Here is a 7500-nt window from a genome sequence, read left to right as displayed (position 1 = left end):
CGTCGTTTTCGTCTTTTCCCTCATTGAGCAGCTGGGGTGCGATACGGCCAAAGTCTGGGTGAATCGGGTGAGTTTTGTTAGGTCGCGGTTCTAAACCACCGCTCGGTCTATAACATCTAACCGCGATCTATAACAATATATATGTATATATATATATATATGTATATGTATATATATATATGTATATATATGTATGTATATATATATGTATATATATGTATATATATGTATACATATATATATATATGTATATATGTATACATATATATATATATATGTATATATATATATATATATATATATATATATATATATATATATATATATATATATATATATATATATGTATATATATATATATATATATGTATATATATATATATATATGTATATATGTATATATATATATATATATATGTATATATATATATATATATATATATATATATATGTATATATATATATATATATATGTATATATATATATATATATATATATATATGTATATATATATATATGTATATATATATATATGTATATATATATATATATATGTATATATATATATATGTATATATATATATATATATATATGTATATATATATGTATATATATATATATAAATATATATATATATATATATATATATATATATATATATATATGTATATATATATATATATATATATATATATATATTGTTACTGATCGCGGATTAAGATGTTATTTACCGAGCGGTGGTATTGCCGCGACCGTTACAGGATCCCTGACTCACCCGATTCACCCAGAACTTTGGCCGGATCGCACCGCAGCTGCTCAATGAGGGGAAAAGACTAAAACGACGCATGCAAAGAGGAAAAGGAATAAAACGAATAGACGGACAGAAGAGTAATTGGATTTATTATTTACACAAGCAAAAAGGAGCAATCAAGGTTTATTTACAACACATAAGACGCAGGTGACACAGTGCAAATTTTAGCTTACCTACAGACTTAATTAAATACCCAGGGACAGAACAAACAAAACAAACTCACGTACACAAGAAGGGTGGAAAGGCAGGAGGTGGATGGCTGGAGGAAGAGGAAGGTCCAAGGGGGTCATGCAGCACGATCGGTGCGTTTAGCAGCCGCCGTTCCTTTTCGGCCCTGCTCCAAACCGCCGCCCAGGCCCCAAGCGGCTGCCGGGTGTCGCTGCTGCTGCGGCCTCCGCTTGCCTTGCCAGGCCTTGTCTGACTCGTCTGGTCCAACCCTCAACTCTTTCTTGGTCCCTCACTCCCCACCACCGACTCCTCACCGCAACCAACGCAACCACTGACCGCCACCACCGACTCCTCTGACTGACTCCTCACGACTCTCCCCTGGCAACCGACTCAGACCAACTCAGACCTCTCTCACCAAGACCAACTCAGACCTCTACTGGCAACCGACTCAGACCAACTCAGACCTCTCTCACCAAGACCAACTCTTTGTGACCAACTCTTCACGGACCCTCTACTGGCAACCGACTCAGACCAACTCAGACCTCTCTCACCAAGACCAACTCTTTGTGACCAACTCTTCACGGACCCTCTACTGTCAACCGACTCAGACCAACTCAGACCTCTCTCACCAAGACCAACTCTTTGTGACCAACTCTTCACGGACCCTCTACTGGCAACCGACTCACTCTTCACTTCCTGCATGCGCGCCTTTATAACGCCTCCGGCGATTAAGCCGCCGGCCTTTTTGGACACGCCCATCGGGGTGCTCACCTCGGCCCTGGTTGGTCGCGCGACCCTCGGGCTCCGCCCTCGATGACGACGGGCGGGTACGCCCCTCCTCCCCTCTATGACGAGGTGGAGACACGCCTTTCTTCTCCGACCCTGCCTCGGGGTCAATGGCGGTTATTGGAGGGGAGGTGATTGAGAATCGAGGGCTCAGCAATGACGAAAGGGGATGTACTAGGAAATGGAGGTTTTGGGGATGGGAATGAAAGGGGATCTATTCTCTTTCACTGGTGCAATGGAGTACTTGGCCTCGCCGCGGAGGAAGGGCCAACTGTGGTGGTTGGTCGACGTCCAAGTGCGCCGGCTTGAGGCGGTCCATCGAAAATCCGGTCCGACCTGCCGCCGACGTCGACAACGAAAGACTTGTCGTCCCGTCGCAGGACCCGGAAGGGCCCGTCGTACGGCGGCCGGAGTGGCCCCCGGTGTGCGTCATGACGCACAAAAACGTACTCTGCTGTGCGAAGCGCTGGGGGGACGTAGGACTGGGGGCCACCGTGGTGGGACGTTGGCACGGGGGCAAACCGTCGGGCGGTCTCCTGGAGGTCCGAGCGCTGGCGAGCCGCGGACCAGGGACTGGTAGCGTCGGGCACGAACTCGCCCGGGACGCGTAGCGGCTGGCCGTAGACGAGCTCAGCGGTGGACGCCTGGAGTTCCTCCTTGGGGGCCGTGCGGAGGCCCAAAAGGACCCACGGCAGCCGGTCGGCCCAACCGCCGTCCTGAAGGCCAGCCATGAGCGCGGCCTTCATGGAGCGGTGAAAACGCTCGCACAACCCGTTGGCTTGGGGGTGGTAGGTCGTGGTATGGTGGAGCTTGACCCCCAGGTTGCGGGCGACCGCGCCCCAAAGCTCGGAGGTGAACTGCGGACCGCGGTCCGAAGAGATGTCTGCCGGTGCGCCAAAACGGGCGACCCACGTGGCGATGAAAGCCTGCGCCATGTCGGCGGTTGTGGTGGAAGCGAGGGGAACAGCCTCCGGCCACCTGGTGGTCCTGTCCACCATGGTGAGCAGGTGTGTGAAACCTCGTGATGGGGGAAGGGGGCCCACCAGGTCCACGTTGACGTGGTCGAAACGCCATTCGGGCACGGTGAAAGGTGCCAGCGGGGCCTGCGTGTGGCGCTGGACCTTGGCCCGCTGGCAGGCCGTGCAGGCGTTGGCCCAGTTGCGGACGTCCCGTCGAAGTCCGTGCCAGACGAAACGCGCTGACACCAGCTTCTGGGAAGCTTTCCGGCCCGGGTGAGAAAGGCCATGGAGGGAGGCGAAAATGTGGCGCTGCCAGGTAACGGGCACGACGGGGCGAGGCTGGCCTTGGGAGACGTCGCAGAGCAGGACAGTGTCCGCGAAGGGGACGTCGGCCAGGCGGAGGCCCGTGTCCGCTGCCCGCAGGGCTTGCACCGTGGTGTCGGCGGTCTGGTCGGCCGCCAATAAGCGCGAAGTCCACGCCCAGGTGGACCGCGTTCGCGCTGGCCCGAGAAAGACAGTCGGTCACAGCGTTGTCTTTTCCCGGCGACGTGCCGGATGTCTGTGGTAAACTCCGACACGGCGGAGAGGTGGCGCTGCTGGCGGGCCGACCACGTCTCCGTGACTTTGGCCATCGCGTAAACCAACGGCTTGTGGTCGACGAAAGCCGTGAACAGGCGGCCCTCCAGGAGGTGTCGGAAGTGGCGAACGGCCAGGTATAGACCGAGGAGCTCGCGGTCAAATGTGCTATATTTTAGCTCGTTCGGCCGGAGTTGCCGGCTAAAAAAAGCGAGTGGCTGACAAACCCCGTTCACCCATTGTTCATGTACGGCGCCCACCACGTAGTCGGAGGCGTCCGTAGTGAGGGCGATGGGAGCGTCGAGCACCCGGGTGAGCAAGCAGCGTTGCGTCGGCGAGGGCGAGCTTTGCGCCTGTGAAGGCCGCGTCCATGTCTGCGGACCAGACGACGTCATGCTTGGCCGGCCTGCCCCGGAGGGCTTCGTAAAGGGGCCGCATGAGCTGAGCAGCGCGGGGTACGAAACGGTGCTAAAAATTCACCATGCCGAGGAACTCCTGCAGGGCCTTGATGGAGCGGTGACGCGGGAACTTGGTGATGGCCTCGACCTTGGTTGGCAGCGGCACGGCCCCGTTCTTGGTGATGTGGTGGCCCAAAAAGTCAACGGCCGTCGTGCCGAAGTGGCATTTGGCCGGGTTGATGATTAAGCCGTGCTCGCTGAGGCGTCCGAACAGTGTTCGGAGGTGGAGGAGTTGCTCGGCCCGGGAAGTGCTGGCGACGAGGATGTCGTCCAGGTAGACGAAGAGGAACGGCAGGTCGCGCAGCACGCCGTCCATCAAGCGCTGGACCGCCTGGGCCGTGTTCTTGAGGCCAAACGGCATCCTCAGGAATTCGAACAGGCCGAAAGGTGTGATGACGGCCGTTTTTGGGACGTTGGCCGGCCTGACAGGTACCTGGTGGTATCCCCGTATCAAGTCAATTTTCAAGAAAATGACCCGCCCCGCCAAACGGGCGGAAAAGTTCTGGATATGCGGGACAGGATACCTGTCGGGGGTGGTAACGTCGTTGAGGCGGCGGTAGTCGCCACATGGGCGCCAGCCGCCCCCCGGCTTCGGCACGATGTGCAGAGGTGAGGCCCACGCGCTATCGGAGCGCCGCACGATGCCGAGGTGCTCCAACGCGTCGAACTCGGCCTTTGCCATGGCGAGCTTGGCCGGGTCGAGGCGGCGGGCTCTGGCATAGACCGGCGGGCCCGTAGTTGGTATGTGGTGCTCGATACCATGTCTCACTGTGACGGCCGAAAACGTCGGCCGCGTGAGGGCCGGGAACTCTGCGAGCAGGCGAGCGAACTCATTCGCCGCCGGGAGGGCGCATGATAGTTCGGTCGGCGCGGAGCTGCTCATTGTGCATGCCAGGGAGCTGAAAGTCTCGGCGTTGATGAGGCGACGCCGTTTTTACGTCGACTCGCAGCCCGTGCGTTCAGAGGAAATCGGCGCCTAGCAAAGCCATGGGCACGCTTGCCGTCACAAAGGTCTAATTAAAGCGCTGGCTGCCGAAGCAGAGGGTGACGTTGCGCGGGCCGAAGGTGCGTTTGGCCGATCCGTTGGCAGCGACCAAGGAGGGGCCGCAAACGGCGGTCTGCCTGTCCTGCTCGGAGGCGGGTATGACGCTCAGTTGGGCTCCGGTGTCACAAAGAAAATGCCGCCCGGACGCTTTGTCCTTGATGAAAAGCAAGTTGCCCGAGTGACCGGCGCTCATGGCTGGTAATGAACGCCGGCCCGGCCGTTTCCCCGACTCGCCGAAAGTGCACGGGGGTCGGCATGTCCGAGCCTTTTGTCCGAACCTAGCGTGGTAATAACACCATGCCTGGTCAGGTGGAGGCCCCGGCCGTCGTGTTGGAATCGGTCAGCGCGGCGTGGCAGCCGCCAGTCGCACTGGCAGTTCGGCCTTCAACCGCACCGGGCGCTCGGGCACCATGGGCGTCACCTCGGACGGCGGCGGGCTCCAGGTAGCTGCCCCGATGTGCTGGCCTGCCGAGGAGATCTTGTCGGCTTCCCTGGCGAGGGCGCGGGGATCCGTGATCTGCGTGCCTGCCAGGGCGAAGCGTACCTGGCTAGGTAGCTGGCGGAGGAACAGCTCCCGGAAAAGAAAATCCGAGGAGTGCTCACCTAGCAGCGAGAGCATGTAGTCCAACCGCTTGGACGGGCGCGTGTCACCGAGCTCGGGCAGGTCGAGCAGACGTCGTGCGCGTTCTGCCGGTGAGAGGGCGAATGCGTTGAGGAGGAGCGTCTTGATCGCGCCATATTTGTCAGCGGCTGGCGGGTGCTGGAGGAGGCTCAGGGCGCGGGCCACGGTGGCGGAGCTGAGTGCCGCTACCACATGGTGGAAGCGGGTGTCGTCTGCGGTAATGCCTCGCAGGGCAAACTGGGAGTCTGCCTCGGCGAACCAAACTGCCGCGTGAGCCTCCCATAAGGTAGGCAGTTTAAGGGTAACTGCCGTGTCCATGTCGGGGGTCACCAGTGAGGAGCTGTGCTCCTACGCGAGTCGAAAGGATTGATGCAACAAAAGACGGGAATTCGTCCGAGCTCCTTTATTGGTATAACGAAAACTCGGGTGCTCTGAAAAGCCCGTTTATCGGGTAGCAATATATATAAGCACAATCAAACACGTCATGCCGGAAGCCACGCCTCCCATGCCGGGCGCGGCAAGCCGATCGGAGCGTTTGCCCGGGAAAGGCGAGTCTGGGCATGCCCGGGCGGCCTGGGCGAGCCCGGGAAAGGCGAGTCTGGGCATGCCCGGGCGGCCTGGGCGAGCCCGGTACAGTGATCGCTCCCTGGTTGCGTCATCGGCAGGTGTAAGGCGATTGTGTATGCTCAGCGGCAACCGCTACAATATATATATGTATATATATATATATATATATATATATATATATATATATATATATATATATATATATATATATATATATATATTGTTGCGGATATGAGGACTGTATTTTTTTTTGATTGTGTGCTTTATTATTATTATTATTGTTATTCTGCGCCTCCTGCCTCCGGAGCTGTGTAAAGGTCAAAGGGCGTCCCATAATTAGTCCACAAGCATACACGTCAGCCAATCATAGAATACCCCTGTTCGATAGTTATATCTTATTCTGTGTTTTAGGGTAAGGCTGTGTCTCCCATTAATAGAAGTACTCCATTGCACCAAGTGAAAGAGATAGATTCCCTTCATTCCCACTCCCAAAACTTCCATTCCCCCTTTTCGTCAATTGCCAACTGCATTTTGGGCGGGGTTTTCTCTTCATCCACCATTGGCCACGAGGCAGGGTTGGGGAAGAAAGGCGGGTCCCCACCTCGTCATAGAGGGGAGGAGTGAGTCAGCCCCACTCAACCAACCACGAACAAGGGGTTGGACTTGGAGAGGGTGTGGAGAGAAACATCGAGGAGGTTCGCGAAGGTTGAGGGGTGGGGCCTATATAACCCGCAGGCAGGGCGTTCCCAAGGCAGAAGAGAGATGAGCCTTTACCGAGAGTCGAGGAGGGAGGAGATCAGAAGACAGAAAGGCCTTGAGTTGGACTAAGCAAGAGAGGAAGTTGTTGGACTGGGTGGGACTAAGAAAGAGAGAGAAAGAGTCCTGAAGCTTGTGAGGGAAGGAGAGAGAACCCGTCACACCAACCCCCCACCAGCTGCGTTGGCTCCACCAAGCGTTCACCTCCACCAAGGTTCCACCAAGCTCCGCGTTGGCTCCACCAAGCGTTCACCTCCACCAAGGCTCCACCAAGCTCCGTGTTGGCTCCACCAAGCGTTCACCTCCACCAAGCTCCGCGTTGGCTCCACCAAGCGTTCACCTCCACCAAAGCTCCACCAAGCTCCGCGTTGGCTCCACCAAGCGTTCACCTCCAGCCATCCACCTCCTGCGATTCCTGTCATCATTCCCCGCGTGAGTCTGTCTTTTGTTTGTTCTGTCCTGGGTTAATTAAGACTGTAGGTAAGCTAGTATTTTCACTGTGTCACCTGCGTCTTATGTGCTGTAAATAAACGTGACTGCTTTCTTTTTGCTTATGTGTGTAAATAGTAAATAAATTTAGTAGTATTTCCAAACCTTTCTTTGCCTTCGTCTTCCTCTTTGCATTCGTCGTTTTAGTCTTTTCCCTCATTGAGCAGCCGCGGTGCGATCCGGCCAACGTTTGGGTGGAATCGGGTTCTAATCGGGGAATAACTGTTCGGTCGCGGTAATACCAACCGCTCGGTAAAATAA

This window comes from Myxine glutinosa, chromosome 7 (assembly GCF_964187855.1).
Source record: "Myxine glutinosa chromosome 7, kmMyxGlut1.1, whole genome shotgun sequence".
Classification (NCBI taxonomy): Eukaryota; Metazoa; Chordata; class Myxini; order Myxiniformes; family Myxinidae; genus Myxine; species Myxine glutinosa.
Note: the sequence above shows the minus strand (reverse complement) of the source record.